Source organism: Ornithodoros turicata, unplaced genomic scaffold (genome assembly GCF_037126465.1).
Source record: "Ornithodoros turicata isolate Travis unplaced genomic scaffold, ASM3712646v1 Chromosome13, whole genome shotgun sequence".
In the NCBI taxonomy this organism is placed as follows: Eukaryota; Metazoa; Arthropoda; class Arachnida; order Ixodida; family Argasidae; genus Ornithodoros; species Ornithodoros turicata.
The window spans coordinates 1,422,859-1,440,142 of NW_026999307.1; the positions used below are offsets into that span (position 1 = coordinate 1,422,859).

The following is a 17,284-nucleotide window of genomic DNA, read 5'->3' on the forward strand; positions in this document are numbered from 1 at the left end:
GCCCTCGCGCCACTAAACTTCCAACTACACACACACACACACACGTGGTCACGCTCCCTTGAGCGAGTCCGACCCCTCTGCCGTCGACATGCTCGCCGCCATTTTCTCGGGCTGCATTCCAATACCCCGGTTAATCGACTCCCTACCGGTCTAACCGGAAGTGCCGCCATGTTAAGTCTCGTTCCAAATCTCGCCAAGTCCGCTATTCAGTCGGCTACCGCCTAGTGCGCATCGATGCAGTCTAGTTATACGCCTGACCATCTGACAGCCGAGATGGAGACGCGCGATGACGGTATCAGCGTGCCCGCTGTTTCTGCTGCCTTTAAATGTAAAGTTGCACATAGTGGTATGTTTTTTAAAACTGCGTAGAGAGTTGCAACACATGTTTAGTTGTGAAGGTGACAGTTTATGCACGATGTCCTACAAACTTAGCGCATTAGAGTCCTGCTGCGCTTGCGCCGTACGCATTTCTTGCGTGAGCAACGAGATGGCGCCACAGGCGCCTCGGCTAGGCAAGTCTGTTCCAATCACTGATCTCTATGTATAAAGGCTGGATCGCGCATGGGAGAGGGGCTCGTGGGGGAGAGGCGTGCCTTCGGGCCGCCATGTTGGTGGGCCCTAAAGTGCTGTGTGTGCCCATAGAAAACAATGGGAGGCAACAGAGATTGTGAGTATTTATTGCGCTGCTAGCATTGATCGTTGTTTGTCATCACACAATTTTGTAAGGTGCCAGTATACTGATGTATTCTAACAGTGTTTCACAGGTGTCCCGCCGTTCGATTCTTAATTACGTTAGGTTTTGCATTCCGAAACTAGACCGTCACCACAGTGCAGCGCTGGGGATTGTACTATAGCACGTTTCCCAGGCAATATTTCAATAAGAAACGACTTGAGGTTAGCAACAAACATGTATATAATATCCCGTACTGCGTTCTGAACAAAAATTGTTCCATAAAGAACGGTCCGGGAAAAGATATACTCGCATGGCAGAAAGAGATCGTTCTGTAGAATCACAGCCGTTGTTTTAGCCGTGTATGCGTTTAGTATGATTTATATCAAGCATCGCCTTAGAAAGAGCCTTTTAGTAAACGATAGCGGTGCTTTGCCTCGCAAATATGGACACACCGAAGCAGCGCAAATAATTACTTCACGCAATTAGATCACACTCGTTAGGACAGTTCATCAGGTAGTGGTGTAAGATTAATCAATTAAGTTACTTAGAAAGTGGTAACACCTCCTTGAGACACAGGACTTCTCTTTTTGAAGTACAGCCCTTCTATGTTTGTTTGCTTCTTCCTTTATTTGTTCTGATTATTTGCAGGCGCGGTTGTGCCAAACTGAATGTCCTTCTCCAGCACTCACATGCTTTTGTTGAATACAACTGCAGCGTGAGAAAAGCTGCTTGGGGACGGGGTCCTGCTATCCAGTGCTGACTTTGTCATGCTTGTTATGTGGATGCCAAAAAAATGCAGCTCCACGTATGGTCTTCAAATTGCAACAGGACTATTTGGAGCTTGAAACAGTTTGCTTTTGTAATGAAGATCACTGATGATGAGTAAAGAGAATATACGAGTTCAAGTTTATTCAATATTTTATATAATTCATTATATTATTCAACATTTTATGTCAAGTTTATACAACATCAAGTTTATTCAAGTTCAAGATTTATTTCTTGCACTTATGCGTTTCAGGATACAATGAACGTGCAGGGACGTCGCAAAAGACTACATTTATTGTTTTGTGACCTTGCTACAATGGCAATATATATTTTAGGAATGACAATGGTCAGGTACGCTCTCTAAATTTGTAGCACTCAATTTTAGGTTGGAATGAGCAATGAATAGCAACTTCCTTCCTGATATTTTCTCATATATGCTAAATTTTAAATTTAATGTGATCGAATATGTGATATAATATGTGATAAATGAATGTGATCAACAGTAGATATAAACAACATGAGTAGCCAGAGAACTGCATTCTCAATAAAAAATTTTCTTCTTATGGCGTATATGTGCATGCCTATTAACTGAAACAATTATCACAGTTCCCTGACAAGTTTTAATTTCTGAGAGTGTACTGTAGACTGCAGACTTGTACATATCTTGAATACGTACTCAAAATACTGTATTTTAAATACTTTTTCCGGTATTTTGGTACTCTACTCAATACTTTTTGCGACAAGTATTTTTAATGTATTTAAAATACTTTTTTTCGGTATTTGCTACTCAGTACTCAAAATACTTTCCTTCCTCGTCAAGCCATATCCAGCGCCCTTCCCGCCGTGACGAGATTTTCAGCTCACTGGAATTTAACCCGCTTTTTCTTCTTTTTCTTTTTTCGGGAATTCGCGAATCTGTCATTTATCCTCTTGTACAATAGGCTGGTCCCAAGCCTGGCCTTGCTTGTCAATAACCAACTTCGTCAGAAAACCGTTCCTATTGATATTGCCAGGTGAATCACCAGGGGATTATGTGCAAGATAATCCCGGCATTTTTTTTTTGTCATCAAAGCAATAAACCGAGATGAGCAGAGGATGAAAGACCCGAACCGACATACAGGAGGGATTACGAAGTTTTGGGTCAGAATATATGAACAAAGTTTACTTGGGTTCACCAAAGTTCACCAAACATTACTTGACACCAAGACGTTGCAAATGAAAGATATGCATGGCTCATGAAGTTTATTCCTTTCATTTGTAAGGCCACGTTCAGAATACGCGTTTCACTTATACTGCTAACACTCAAGTACTTTAAAGAGTATCTTAAATACTTCTTAGAGTATTTAGTACTCTACTCAAATTACTTTCAGCTTTGAGTATTTTGTACTTTATTTTAAATACTTTTCCGTAGGGTATTTAGTATCTTATTTTAAATACTTTTGCGCAGTATTTTGTACAGGTCTGCTGTAGAGGCTGCTTAGATCTACAACAGTTCATACAAGGTATTATATACTGTGAATGCCTTTAAAAATCCCATGTGACACACATGCCTTTACTTTCTGGAGGTGCTGTGGTAGTCAAAGTTTGTGGGCATTATGCAGGTTCTGCACCCATTTCTTGAGTATGTCGAGGCAGCTGTGAAGTAACCTGCATTGATGATGATTATTCCAATTTTTATGGTGCATCGACAACAAAGGAAATAATACATCAGAACATTGGTTTGGGTGCAACCAGTTAAAAATGAATATGTTGTTTAATAAATGCATTGGACAAATGTTAAAACATCACTTTAAAACATGATTTACAATCCCTGTATCTTCTAAAAATTAAAAAAAATTAAAAACTATTCTAAAAAGAATATGGGGAACTCTTCTAAAAAGAATTATAATCTCTAATTATTATATTGCTGGGTGAAGGAGCCTAAAGTGTAAGGTGTGTTTCTGATGTGAACATGTAAGAAAATATGCAAAACTGAGAGAGGCTAACCACAGTGCGTGCACTGAGGTTGTTCCTTCCTGTAAACTAGAAACCAGTGGATGAGGAACGTGATACTTACCTGTACACCCAGCCGTATCACACTGCACAGATTATTCACTGGGTAGCCCTCATCACGAAACCTGTATTGAGAGACCACTTTTGCCTTAAAAACTGCTACAAATAGCACACACGCTACAAATTATTACTATCGTAACAAGCTGACGATACAGCTCAGACACAAAGGCGTTATTCAAGTCGCGCCACACCACCGTTACGTAGGATTCTTTGTCACAAATCAAACCAAGGCACAAAACGATACCAATACATGAAAAAAGGTAACAATCGTGGTCTCATTATGACGTAATACCGAACTTGTGCGCGAAGGTAATTCAAAGAAATGAATGTGGCACTTGCTTCCGCAGAGAACACCGTGTACCACGCTAGCAATGCATGCAAAAAAGCGCTCGAGTGCTCGCACATATATTGATGACAACACTACCTGTGTAGTGTAACATGTTCTTTCAAGCATATTATGCACTCAAGCTGTATTTGCCGCCGGGTAAAATGCAAGTGTGCTCGATTGAACGTCGGAAGAGCGATCAAGCAACCTGCATCCAGTGCTCGTTTTGGGCAAAAAAACACTTCATAATGGTAAACTAAATATACAGAATGGACGCCTATTTATTCCTTGATGAAGAGTGACTCACCTGTATAAATTTAGGCCCTGTAACCTTGTCAGTACGGTTGGTACGACCGTAATTGCAAGAAGTTGCTATGATCGCTGCGGCGACTGTTGTGGGTACAGTAAGATGGCGGCCGGTTTCTTCACGCTCGCGCTCCCAATCCGCGATCCAGCCTTTTACAATCGAGATCAGTGGTTCCAATAGTGACAAGCAAATGGGTCTACTAAGCTGCCTAGTCAGGCGGCTTCGCGGGCGCGAGGTATTGGAACGCAGCCTCGGTTTGGCTTGGCAGCCTAAACCGAGGTTGTCTAGCTCCGTTTGCTCTAACCGCCGTTAGCGGCGTAACTGCAGTGAGGCCGGCCGCGTAACTGTGGCGAACGGCGGTTACTCGTGAGTAACCGTGGTTTGTGTACCCACGGTTGAGAATGGCCGTGTAACAAGGCTATTAAAAACTGAGAGGATAAGTATATAGCATAAATCTTTAGGATAGCCGTACTTCTAAGTCATGAGAAAATGTAACCGATGAAAACGACATAGTGTAGCACTGTAGTCACTTTGGTAGGCAGTGCTGATTTAATTAATATCTTATGTTGAAGTCTAAAACTGCAATATGTGTAAACACGGGCTGGCTAAAGTCGCGTGAGCTGTCCACGCGCCGCATGTTTCAGATATTGCTGTATGGTGCTCGTGAATCTATATGCCCCTCTGCGAAGGTGAGCGCATTTTTTTCCGAGATGAACTCGTTCATAGTGCGACGTTGTGCCCTGAACTTATATTTCTAAGGGTGCTTCCAGTTATGCTCTGCATATGAGCTGTGTCGCGTGCGCTGGCTATGTTTGAACAGAATATTCTGAGGGGAGCAATGTGAAATTGTGTTTCTTCATACTCAGCTTGGGTTGAGTCTTCTTTTTTTAAGCTTGAGTACGTGCGTGCATAGCATTGTTTAATAAGTGTTGGAGCGTCAGTGTGTCTTGAGCTTCACCACATAGCGCCACTATGCTATTGTCATTCTGCTCGATTTATTTAATTTCGTGTGTTCAATGCGCGCTGTCTAAAATAAAAACGGACCCAAGCTCTATTGGGTTTATTGATCATTCAAGTTGTTTTTCTCTCAAATCAGCTTCTCAGCACAGCATCAACTATCGATGTTTTCTCGATCATGTGCTTCTTCCTGCTTATTTCGAATACGTGCTGGCTTCCCTGATTAGCATCACGATGAGTTTTTTTGCACTTCCTTTAATACACATTGAAATGTTTTTTTTTGTGTGGTTCTGTCACAAAATTCGTTCTCAAGAATGAACACGTTTCATTGCATCATTTGCCATTCTGCTTGATTGAAACGATTTTTAGGTTGAACTGCAAAGCACACACATCCTAAACGATCCTAAGCTTTTTCTCAAGGGTGGGCTTGACCTAACGCACGCATGCAACCAGGTGAAGTCAACTTTACTCGTTTAGGGTGTGTTTTGAGATGTGTACCATAAACACGTTTTTTTATTTCCCCTTAGCAACTGTGGCTGTGTGAACAGCGGGAGGCGGCGGCATGTAAGCTGTTCAGCCTTCTAACGCTGGCTCTCTAGAAGTATGAACCAGTTGGATAGAAATGGGTCTAGCGATGAGTGAAAAGTGCAGTTGGAGCCTGTTAAGGAGCTCTAGACATAAGTGACCAATGAGAGGCTTGTAGTCAGATGGGCCAATGAGCACAACCACTTGTAGTTAGATGAACCGACAGCAGTTGGTGTCTATCGAGGGAGCTGAGTGACCAATGAGCGCAAGAGATGACCGGGACTAATGATCTCTCTGATGCAGCTGAACCAACCCACAGCTGGACCAAGAGGCTGTTGTACCAAATAAAGGTTGAAATCAACAATTGTCGTGTGTCTTGTCTGTAGCTGCTGCATTGTGATTTAGGAGCGACAGGCTAGTCAATCACTGTTCAGTAGGCTTAGCATGGACCAATCAGTGCCAGACATCGGTAGGCTTCGGTGTGAAGGGACAATCAGTAGGCTTAACGTGGTTCGGCTTAGAAGTCAGTAGGCTTAGAATGGACCAATCAGCATGAAGTAGACGGAGCTGGTGAACAGTTGCGCCATCTGGTGTCAGTGGGCTTAGAGCGGGCCAGTGAGGGCCAATCGGTGAGCGGCCAATTAGAGCGTTTAGAAAGTCTGGTAGAGTGATCAGTAGGCTTAGCGTGAACTGGCTTAGAAGTCAGCAGGCTTAGAATGGACCAATCAACGCGAAGTGGGTGGAGCAAGTAAAAAGTTGCGCCACGAGGTAAGTAGCATGGACCAATCAGGGCCAGCCACAGCAGAACCAAGCCGTGCCCTATGACGCAGCTGGACCAATAGCATAATTTCTATTAAATGTGTAGGGAACCTTCTTCGGCACCATCAGAGCATGCGTAGAAACGTTGTGAACCAATGAGCAGCAGGGTGGAGGAATGCGGTTAGCACGGGCCAATAGCAGTTGGAGCCTACCAGCGTACGACCCCCGTTAAACTTATCTTATGGTAAAAGTTACAATCTTCCACAGTTAAATTCATCTGATCTAGAGATGAGTGCGAGTGACCAATGAGTGGCTTGCAGTTCAATGGATCCATAGCAGTGGGTGAGTGACCACTTGCTGTTAGGTGGAACAATCAGAGTTGGAGCCTATGAGGGAGCTGTGACCAACTAGAACCAATAAGGAGCTGGGTGAGCGGCCACTTGCAGTCAGACGGACTAACAAGCAGACCACCTGCAGTTAGATGAACCAATAACAATTGGAATCTACCGAGGGAGCTGAGCGAGCAATGAGCGGGAGAGATGACCGCATAGAATTATGGACCAATGATCTCTCTGATGCAGCTGAACCAACCCACAGCTGGACTAGGAGGCCGTTGTACCAAATAAAGGTTGAAATCAACAATTGTCGTGTGTCTTGTCTGAAGCTGCTGCCTGGTGCAGACAAATTCAGGTCAGCCAATCACCATTCAGTAGGCTTAGCGTGGACCAATCAGGGCCAGCCATCGGTAGGCTTAGACCAATTAGCGTAGACCAATCATTGTGAAGGGCCAATCAGTGTGAAGTGAGCGGAGCCAGTAAAGAGTTGCACCATCTGGTGTCAGTGGGCATAGAACAGGCCAGCGAGGGCTAATCGGTAGGTTTACGTTGGGGACGGCCAATCAGAGAGTCAGGAAAGTCTGGGACGGTGATCAGTAGGCTTTGGCTTAGACGTCTGAATCAGTAGGCTTAGAATGGACCAATCAGCATGAAGTGGGCGGAAAGTTGCACGCCACAAGGTAAGTTTGAACATCTGAGATAAAGCCGCAGCGGGGTCGCTGCCATCTTGCGGGCGCTAATGAAGGCTATGTTCAGCGGGCTTAGTCAGCCTATCAGTGGGCTTAGAACGGGCCAATCGGTAGGCTTAAATTGGGGACGGCCAGTCAGAGGGCTTAGAAAGTCTGGAAAATGTGGAGAGTGATCAGTAGGCTTAGAATGGACCAATCAGCGGAGCCGGTCAATTAGCATAAAGGGGCGGAGCTGTGCTCAGCGATACGCATGCACCAATCAGCGTGAAGTGGGCGGAGCCGAGTAATTAGCATAAAGGCGCGGAGCTACAGTCAACCAATCAATTATCAGTAGGCTTAGCACAGCCATTCAGCGTGAACTGGGCGGAGCCAAGCCAACTAATTAGCATAAAGGAGCGGAGCTACGGTCAGCCAATCAAAGATCAGTGGGGGGTTGGCGTGGACCAATCAACGTGAAGTGGGCGGAGCTAATGGCGGCCAATCAGATGGCTTTGAATTGGCTTGTGATGGATTACAAATGGTTTGTGTTGGCTTAGAACTGGATTGTGTTGGCTTAGAATTGGATTAGAATCGGCCATCTTGGATTAGAAAAAAGTGGTTGTTATACAGTATGGTTCTTATGCCGTATTAAACTATACTACTCACGGGCTATGTTCTTACTGTGTAACAGCTGCTCTGGCTACGAAAATGAGCATGTTCCGAATTAATACAACATGGCTCGACACGATACGCTGATGTATGCGGCAAAATAAAATGAGTAGTTAAATGTACAATACATAAACAGTTGTCATAATATGACAGTTTCATTCCGGCATTTATATGCTGCCCTTCCGCCCACTTTAAAGAATTACTGAACTGTATTACTATGTTGCATGCCATTACGCGCTCCTCTGACAGAAATTGAGCAGGATTACATAGCGCAGAATAAAAGTACAGTGAATATAATTTTTGGCTTCCCATTCATGCTTCATGGCCGCAGTAGTAGTGCAGGAAGGCCACTGCTAAGTTGTGTTGAGAAACACCGCTTCCTGTTTGCCGTGTCTAAATGAAATGTACCTGACCTGATCCAACGTAACTGTTCTGAGTCTGGAACGCACAAACAGAAAAACACAACACAGGCCGCAACATTAACAGATAGGCAAATGAGCTGTGGGAACCTCGACCTTGGGTTCATGTTCAATTCCTGGTGCTAGCACTGACTGTGTTTTTAATGAATTATTTGTTGAAGTTTCCATGTGCCTGATAACACGAACGACTCATCAACCAGTGAATCCTCATGAGGTGATGAAGGGTCGTCATCCCAAAGGGACTCCCTTTCTTGCATGTGTCCTTAGGGTTGCTCACCACTGCGAAAAAAAAAAGAATTTAATGACAAGAAATGGATAGTCATGTTTACTTTATAATGATCTGGCACAACAGAGAGAAGACGGTTGAGAGTATCTGAATTTTAATGAGACGAGACTTTCATGCAGAAGGCTGCACTTCTTCAGGTCTAACATGAAGTTACACACACACACACAAAAGAATATATAACACATGTTTTGAGGTAGTTAGCAAGAAGAGCTAGGGTTGGTACAAACATACAAATAAAGATACAAACATATATAATAAAATAAATAGGGTGTATTACTCCATCAGTTTGAAACAGATGAGGGATGAGTTGTGTAGCATAATACATGAATGAGCACGGTGGCCAGGTCAGTATTTGGCACAAAAGGCATTCACGGGAGACACATTCAGGGAAGCAGTGCTAGTGTTTTGTCAACTTCTCCCTTGCCGGCTTAAAACTGATGTAGTTGTGCCCCCTTTTTATTTTATTATATATGTTTGTATATTTATTTTTATGTTTGTGTCAAACCTCGCTGTCTACCTTACAACATGTCTTATATATTCTGGGATTTTGTAACTTCATGTTAGACCTGAAGAAGTGCAGCCTTCTGCACGAAAGTCTCGTCTCATTAAAATTTAGATGCTCTCAACCGTCTGTTTTCTGTTGTGACTCATCTCTATCGCGGGATACTTGCACATTGCTCTTCTACGTACTATGATTTTGCAGTAAGATTATGAACTTTGGATAAAAAGACTACACAGCACTGCTCAGGTATTTTTGCCTAATGAACAGCACCCACTAAAAATATATGAATGTGGCATTGCCCACAGTAATGCACCAAGTGCAACACAAGTATTGTTGAATATTGTATGTATTTTAGCTTACATGCCAATCCAGTACCACTATCCAGTGTGAAGTTGTGACAAATAAATAGTTCCCATTTTTCTTAGCTATCAGAACACAGACAGTGAATTAATAAGAGTAGACAATGATACCATGAATTCTGGGCTATTCTTCTATCAAACATTCACAGATAGTAATCTTCCTCAATGGACATTGATAACAGTGAAAATTCTAAAACGTTATCAAAGATAACATCAGCTACTGCGTGTCAGAAAGGATTGTATGTCCAACAGTAATCCAGCTAACAGTAACAAAAATGTGTAAAAGGCAAATTAACTTAACTAATGTAACGTACCTTCTATATCAGACAGTGAAGCTTGTACCACCCCGTCCACAGGAACCAGTGTTTGGACAGCAAAAGTATTTAAACTGGGAGATAGCAGTTAATCGTGGCTATATCAGAGGAAGCGCAGTAGGACAGCTGCACAATCGATTCATGAAAGTTCCTATTTTTGTATCTGATCCTCGACTTACCTTTGCTCTCTTTTATGCCTTCATCATCCGTGGCACGTCCAGTTCAAAACTTGTGTGCCGGGCAACTCACTTCAAACGATTTCGTGCCGAGATTCCAAATTGCCTCTGGAGTCGCGCGTAGCCTATGATAACATTCGCGGATGAAATGCTTGGAGTAAAACTCAGTCCGCAGACCTGTCGCTGTCAGCCAAAAGCTCCGCACTGCTTTGTCTTTTGGCAACTTGCAATAGGTAATGCTAAGAATCTTTTTAACAGCGTAGCACCGTTAAATTCTCGACAACTTCGCCGTGGCATATCACGTATCACACCGCTTCAGCTCATAAAAGGCAAGGTCAGCACAAGGAAGTGCGCTTTCCAAACGACGTCGTGCGAAAGAAATGTTCACATGCTTTGTTTCCGGCTTAGCAATAACATAACAGTGTCATTCCATGGGGAATGGTCCAAGGTTGTCAATCGACCATCACCAATATTTTTTTTTTTTAAATAGGGTGTGTGGGGGACACTGTCAGATTAATCGTACCGAATGTCCCAACTCGAAATATTGATTCCTTGTGTTTTTAGAGCACCTCAGAGTTTCCGCCAGGCGAGAAGACCATACCACAGGTTTTCATCCTCTTTTCGCGCGTGCTTGCTTCTATATACGAACCAATGTGGTTTTATGTCATCCGAGGTTATGCAGCATCAGTTAAGCAGGGCATGCGAAATAACTCTCTCCCTCGCCCTCTAAAGTCGGGCCCAAATGTCGCCGTTTGTGCAACTTTTGTGATTTTATTCCGCGTTCCCTGATTACCTTGTTGGAAAAGTAGGTACGGCTCCCTGTTTACTAGCACATGGGGAACGGATGACATAAAAACCACATTAGTTCGTATATAGAAGCAAGCACGCGCGAAAAGAGGACAAAAACCTGTGGTATGGTTTTCTCGCCTGGCGCAAACTCTGAGGTGCTCTAAAAACACATGGAATCAATATTTCGAGTTAGGACATTCGGTACGATTAATCTGACAGTGTCCCCCACGCACCCTATTTTTTTAAAACATATTGGTGATGGTCGATTGACAACCTTGGACCATTCCCCGTGGAATGACCCAACAGCTGTTTGCCAATGTACGGTGCACAGAGAACGAAACCAAGGAAGCCAAGTGGACAAGACAAGAGTCCATGCCAAGCCAAAACAGATAAACCTAGAGCCGTAACGTCGGTGCGCCCCTGCGCAGGGTTTGCCGACGGTCTGACGTGCGGGCGGGGAGACTAACAAAAAAGTGTTTCTGAAAAACTACGAACAGTTGGACCAAGATATTTCGCACACATATTCAATGTTTTGTAATGAATACACAGCGCGAGCATCGCTCAGTTCTGCGGCACTTCAAAATCGGCATATCTGACCTTTAAGTGCACCGCGGGAGAGCGTTGTCCTGCCAGGGAGGTCCTCGTCAGACTTAATTACCTTGTACTTCAGCGAGAAGTCCTGTAAAGTTTATTCATGTGTTGGGGTACTACGTCCGCTCGTCGAGTCCGAAGAACAATTACTCATTCGAAGGCCTTCTCCATTAACTATGCTGAACGGTAGGAGGTCTCTTGCAACCCAGAGTACAAAGACTCTAGCTAGTTGCTTCTTTACCATGGAGTCCTTTGTGCGTTTCGATTTGGTTGTACTGAAGTAGTTCTTCAGCCCTTCGCTGTCTCCTTTGCCTTGCTTCCCTCTCACTTTGTGTACGTCCGCCAAGTGACGTTGAAGGTTCGTCGTGCTTACAGAATTCGAGTAACGCTTGATGTCGCACCTATATGAGAGAAACTAGGTTGGCACATGTCCCAAGACGTTCGGCAAGCAGAATATAAGACGGTTTTGCCCGTCTGCAGAGTGAATCCAGGTTTCAGCACCTAACTGTACTAAAACTAACTTTTCTTTGAAACTCACCTTTCGAAGGGAAGCGTGGAGTCCTCACTGAGAGCCTTGTGGAAGCCGAGCTTACAGAAATTGTCCGAACCAACAGTTCTCGTTTTCTGGCCATCATCATGCACAAGCGTCCCGAAATAGGACCACACGTAACTTGAACGTGATGCTGAATGCAGCGGAGTGATCTTGAAACAGGACACTTTCTTCTTAAACGTATCGTGCCTGCCATTAAAGGTATTGTAAAGCAGTAGACAAGCATGATATGCCGGTGATTTGACTAGAGACTTTGTTGCTTCTAAATACCATATGCGGAACCATACGACCGACAACGCGTTATAAATATTTTTAATTTGCCATGAAAAATGCGGCGTGGTGGAGCGGTGCGACGCCTGGTGTCAAACAACCCCCTGTACAGCCGGCAACACTGAAAATTGGTATTACACACTATTACATCGGAACTTCGTTATTTTAGTAACCATATTATTAGTTTTCCTGTTTACCTATGCATTCTGAAACCCATGTTAACAGTCTAACCTGTTAACCCCTGTTTTTGCAAAGTAACCCAGCGCTGCCCGCTGCCCGATGGAGGCTCTCCCTACTTCTCTACTGCGCCTGCGCACTCCTTCTGTTCGCGGCCTCTTTCGAACGAACAAACTCTCTCTGTGAATCTCTGTGAACAAACAAGTCCCGACGCTGTCTGGCTTCTTGAACGTCTGACACATTTTTTTTCAACGGCTCAGCATTTCATTTCAGTTCGCTTATCCGTTTATCCTCAGATGTGGATCGTTGTGTGGATTACAGGGGCGGATTGTTATGTCGAGCCCAGTGTTATACGCATGCAATGTGGTTGCCGCCGTATGTGTCAGGAGTACGAATTCATCTCGAATACCTAGTACAGTGTTGCCTGTAATCTTTAATTGTAATTTTCTAATTAATTGCACCGTCGATTGGAATGAAACTTGCGCAGTTTTTGTCCTGGTGGCTTGGACTCTCGAATAGCCACACTAAATGACATTTGATCGGTGCTGCTTTACAGTACCTTTAAACTCTCGTCTTCCATTGCATTAACTGCGAATGTGAGAGCTTCTTCCAATGTCGCGTTGCCCATGCACTGAAGGCGCACGTAGGAAGAAGCGCTAACGGTCAGTCTGGGACGCCCGCGCGCGACCCAGGCGAGGGCACGCGATGGAAAGTTATAAAATAAAGGAAGAGATGCGCTCAACTCTCATCGCTGGCAGAGCGCGGCTCACGGCTCTGATCGCTGGTAGGGAGCCTCGATGGGTTGCTGCGGCTAGAGTCACTAGAGAGCTTATTTAGTGACTCCATGTGCGGCCTCTCCGCACATGGAGGATCCCTAATCGCTGGGAGTCCTGCTTATGATCGGTGGATCCGGAGGTCAACGAATCGGTCAGGCGGCCCATTGGACACACTATGAAAGGTTGTTGTCATTGGATGGTTGTTGTTATAGACCGGGACACACTTGGGGCGCATTTTACTTGTCAAGGCAAGTGCAGGGTTATGATGGACAGCGAAGGTGCTACAGCAATTGGACGTCGCTGGAGGTAGTTATGAAGCATGAAGCGACGTTTATCGTGCGGAGGCAGACAGTCATTCATTGCACGAACACTATGCCCTGTCCACAGTTCCAAAGTGCGAAAAAAAGGCGAAAAAAAGTATAACCTATTGTGGACTTGTAGGAGGGACATGTGTAATCACATGAAATGGCCGGTAGAAAAATTGCAGCCATGACGAGACGAGATGCTGGGACAGGGCAGGAAAGGTCTTTTCTCTTCACACTCAGGGTTTCGTCATGGATGTTAAATTTCACAAGCTCGCCTGATTCGTTCCTGTTTTTCAAAAATTGCAGGTTTATCGTACCTTATTTCCGAGAGAAAATGACAGTGATGGCAATGGGGGAACACACATCTCACGTGTGACATATCTCAAATCGCAGCATTCTAGATATTCACGGGGAGAGGGGGGGGGGGCGGTGATATGGTGGAAGCTTAATCTTTATGGTTTTAAAGTTTTAGGTTTACGGTTCAATAACTGACTTGGTTCCATCTCCTGTAGAAAAACAGCAGATATTATACATATACGGGTATTGCTCACTCCTATGGTGCTGCTGGATGACCGAGCACATAGCCTGCAGGAACTGAATAACAAATTGCTCAACCGTTCTCCGTTCAAAGACGACCTTGGAACGAAACTGTGAAGCATTTGCATTGAAATGCCAAATCAGTGATCAAATCCTGGCAGCGGAAAAGAGTATGACGGAAGCCTGGGCCATGCATCGTAAGATGAAAGAAAGAAAAAAAGAAAAAAGAGAACTTTTTTTTTTTCAAGAAAGACGCATCAGAATGGGCACAACATTCAGCCATTCAGGTTTTTCATCTTCGGCGGTGGCGGCAGCGGCACGCCGACAGTTTGGGCTCTGCAGCGGCGGCGCACACCTCTGCGCTACACCAATCCTCCTAAACTCCCGTCTGGGGAGCCATTCTCGTCAAAAGTAATCGAGCTCGATTACTTTTCGTCACGAACTGTTGGCAGAGCTACCCGAACACGCTCCGCCCATAGGCTCCCCTTATTTATCTCTAGCCGCTATCACTAGCCGTCGTTAGTGTGTACCGTCGTCCACCGGTGTCCCTAGCGCATGAACAGTAGGAAAGTCGCGCTTTCCTACGACATGGGGACGCTATGTGCTATCACGGTGTGCTATCCTGAAATAAAGGACAGGGGGGTAAAGGAGGGAAAAGCGTGGCGCATAGGTGTAGACGTGTATTACAATTAATGTGATGTGGTGATATTCCGTTCACTGTGGAATAACCTTCATATGCATGGATTGCGAAACATTGCGCATTTCGCCAGGTTGTTGGCAGTCACGCCACGTTGGGAGTCAAGTGGCGCCATGTAGGCCATGCACTCTACGCGCTCATATCGCACGTCGGCACAAATTTCTCTTTCACGATACAACCTACAACCTTCTGCTTCCGGCGAGAACACGCGGAAGGGCGGTCTCGCTGTGATATGGGCACTCCGATAAAGCGCGAAGATTGCAGGATCAAGGACTCGACTATTGATTGAGGGCGCGTGGCATACACGTTCTTCACGCCTTTTTCGCGTAACGACCATGACAGGCGAGACACAAAGTAATCGAGCTGGATTACTTTTGACGAGAATAGCTCCCCTGAGCACTTGGCCTTCGGGAGAGGAAAATGAGTTGCGCCGCGCATGCGCCAGCAGAGACATCACGTGTCGCTCTTTGCCGCCGCCATGGAGGAAGGAAGAAAAGGAGCCGCCCTGAAGCATTTTCGAGCAAGGAGAGGAGCGTAGTGGAAGTGACGTAAAGATAGGGGAGCAGTTTTAGCTTTGCAGCTATCACGTGACGTCGAACAACCAATGAGAAGGCTTTACACACGACACTTTGGGGGCCACTTTGGTACGCTATAGGTACATGCATCCAAGAATTCCGAAACAACCTTGGAAACAACGATGTTCTGCTCCCAGAAGCGTATATTGTAACAACCTTCACCTATTAGCATGACATCGTTTCGAGGGTGATTTGGAGCCGCACCTAAATATATACTAACAGTCCGATTAGGATGCAAGTCTTGCAAACAATCCGAAATCGGTCGCATAGAAAGAAGGGCAGGGACCCATCGTTTTTATGGAAGGTAATCATTCATTAGCGCGCTGCTATCCTGATGGTGTACCACATTGGGTATGTGCCCCTTCTATGTACATAGGTATTGATGTGACACAGAAGCATTACAAAACACAGCTAACGACCTTACACAGAGAAAGGCCTTTTCTCATACTTTTGTCTCATGCTCCGAGAGTTGCAGATGTCAAACAAGTTGTTGAAAATGCGAAGAAATTCTTCAGTTGCTTCTGAACCCTCAAACTGTTTCAATCCTTGTGTACGGCAATTCGCAAGACTGTCTGCTGCAGATGTATTTAATATCTGAGCAACAAGGCTCACTTTCATTGGTTGCTGCCTCCAGTGAAGGTGAGCAGCTCTGAATTTGTTTGCAAAAAACAGCCCTTCTTTCGCCTGAAGCTCATACAGTTTTTCAAGGAAATTCCATGAAATCACCTTGCCTGCAGATGCATTGAGGACTTTTTTGTCACGGGAGTCATTCCGTACTAATTTCAGCATGTGGCAGGGGTCAAGTATTGCCACCACAGGCTCATTTGTGGATGGATGAGGAAAGCTGGCCTTCAGGTTGTTGATGTCACTAAAGTTGCACCCTAGAAACCTGAACATGGACTGGTTGCTCGGTGCACCATCACACGTGCAGGAAACTATGGATGCTCCTGCCTCATAAGCAAGGCTGAGGGCTTGATTTACCAAGCTAGCTCTCTGCTCACCTGCGAGACCATCAACAAGGAAGTAGCCAAGAGGCAATTTCCATCGCCCATTAATTGCAACTGCCATTATTACAAATGCGTACTTGGCCAAAGGAAAGCTGTCATCATCTACACCAGTACCCATGTCAATGTACCCTTCAAATCTGGAGCCGTTCCATTCCAGTTGTTGCCGTAATGACTTTTCGTCAATCATTAGGCTGCAAAGTGTGGGAAAACTTGTGGCCGAATTTTCCCGTACCTTCAATTTTAGTGCATTGAATGCCTCTGTGCTGAATCCAGGCCTTCCATCAATTGTCTTGTACCATTTTTGAAGTGTTCTGCGATGCGGCAAACAGGTGTCAAAAACTTGCCTCACGTATCTGTATGCACGTGGAGAATAGAAGTGTAACGTCAGTGCGAGTATCCTCAATTCAGGTGAGTACTGCTTTGGCAGGTGGCCTACAGTTCGTTTTGCGATTTGTCTTTTTAGAAGGTCCTGATTCACTGCACCCAGATTCCCTAGGAGTGCAGCATTCTCTTCCAGCAGCATTTTCTGTCACGATAATTCTTTTATGACATCCTTAAGTGAAGCACATTTCTTTTTTATCCTGCGTTCTTTCTGTTGAAGTCGTTTAATTTGTTTATGACTTTTTCCTTGCTGAATAGTGTACCAGTTAACCCGTGCTCTAACAAAAGCTTTTTCTGGTGTGTCTTCTACTGCAGCCTAAAACAAGGAAGTATAAATTATCGCCTTGTGGGAATCTGACTTTTTCCCTTTTTTGGTAGAAACTACACATGCCAACCTACCGATCAGGCAGATGTAGAATAAATTCATTGGCAAGTAGAATAATCAACCAGAAACCTGCTTGAAAAATTCATTGCTTTATTGATTCTTCTGGAGTATGAGATCAATCAACAGAACTCAGTCGAGGCATGCTGAAGGTAC

At 44.7% G+C, this 17,284-nt stretch overlaps 1 long non-coding RNA gene across 1 annotated transcript in view; it reads right to left on the bottom strand.

The window, feature by feature from the left end:
* Window positions 1-17,284, bottom strand: part of LOC135372184 (uncharacterized) — a 352,119-nt gene that overhangs the window by 259,325 nt on the left and 75,510 nt on the right. The window lies entirely within an intron of this gene.